Source organism: Triticum dicoccoides, chromosome 1A (assembly GCF_002162155.2).
Source record: "Triticum dicoccoides isolate Atlit2015 ecotype Zavitan chromosome 1A, WEW_v2.0, whole genome shotgun sequence".
Lineage (NCBI taxonomy): Eukaryota > Viridiplantae > Streptophyta > Magnoliopsida > Poales > Poaceae > Triticum > Triticum dicoccoides.
Window position 1 is genome coordinate 16,932,758 of NC_041380.1, and position 1,677 is coordinate 16,934,434.

Genomic DNA, 1,677 nt, shown 5'->3' on the forward strand with positions numbered 1-1,677 from the left:
GAGAAAGGGCAAGAGGTAGTGGATCAACCCGTTTTTTTACATTGTAACACTCTTAACAACGTGCAAACAAACTTGTGGCAAAAGACCAACTCCCCTTGAAAAAGGCCGCATTGCATTTTTGACTGGACGCGAAGCATTTCTTTCTCTTCCTCGTGGCGGCTAGGGCAAACTTATCCCTTTCATGCTACATCAGTGAGCCAGTGAATTCGTCTTTCTTCGGCTTGCCGCTTCGACGGTTGGTGACGAGAAGGGAAACTCGCGTGTAGACGGATATCATCGCTAGTCTTCTAGACATCGATCCCGCGGGTTCTTCTATATGAAAGAAATTGATGAAGCCCTGGTTTAGCCATTTTTAGAAAAATCGTTACAAAGCCCTGGTTGAGCCCTTTGTCCCTCCTCCAAGAAGAGGCGACTAGGGTTCTTGCCTTCCGTCGGCAGCGCCGGATCCGCTCGGATCCGGTCTTTGTTCATCTTTGTTCATGTGTATTCAGGTTGGACTCTTTCAATCTAAAATTCTCTTCATCAGCGACGATTGTTGTTCTGGGGCGTTGGTCCTATGAGACTATAACACCCTCGATGCGACTATATCTCCCACGTGTCAGAGCTTGACTTAGAGGCATAACCGCATTGAAGGCAATGTCGCAAGAGGGGTAATCTTTACACATCACATGTACTGAATAAGAAAGAGGTACAAAATTGGCTTACAATCGCCACTTCACACAATACATGAATAAAGCATTACAATCAAGGTCCGACTACGGAACCAAAATAAAAAAGACTACCCCTAATGCTACAGATCCCCGATCGCCCCGACTGGGCTCCACTACTGATCAACTGAAACGGCACAACACAATGAATGAGATCTTCATCGAGCTCCTCCTTAAGCTCGGTTGCGTCACCTGCACGGTTTCATCGGCACTTGCAAACTGGTTTTGGAAGTAATCTGTGAGTCACGGGGACTCAGCAATCTCACACCCTCGCGATCAAGACTATTTAAGCTTATGGGTAGGGAAAAAGGTATGAGGTGGAGTTGCAGCGAGCACTAGCATATATGATGGCTAACTTACGCAAATGAGAGCGAGAAGAGGAGGCAAAGCAAGGTCGTGAACTAGAAGTGATCCTGAAACAACCTACGTTCAAGCATAACTCCAACACCGTGTTCACTTCCCGGACTCCGCCGAGAAGAGACCATCACGGTTACACACGCGGTTGATGCATTTTAATTAAGTTAGGTTTCAGGTTTTCTACAACCGGACATTAACAAATTCCCATCTGCCCATAACCGCGGGCATGGCTTTTGAAAGTTCAAATCCCTGCAGGTGTGTCCCAACTTAGCCCATCACAAACTCTCACGGTCAACGAAGGATATTCCTTCTCCCAGGAAGACCCGATCAGGCTCGAAATCCCGGTTACAAGACATTTCGACAATGGTAAAACAAGACCAGCAAAGCCACCCGAATGTGCCGACAAATCCCGATAGGAGCTGCACATATCTCATTCTCAGGGCACACCGGATTGTCCAAGGTTTCGGTAGGCCAGCCCAGAGTTGCCCCTGGTGGCCACCGGCAGCTGACAGGTTGGGCCAACACTCGGAGGAGCACTGGCCCAGGGGTTTAAATAAAGATGACCCTTGAGTCTGCAGAACCCAAGGAAAAAAAAGGATAGGTGGCAAATGGT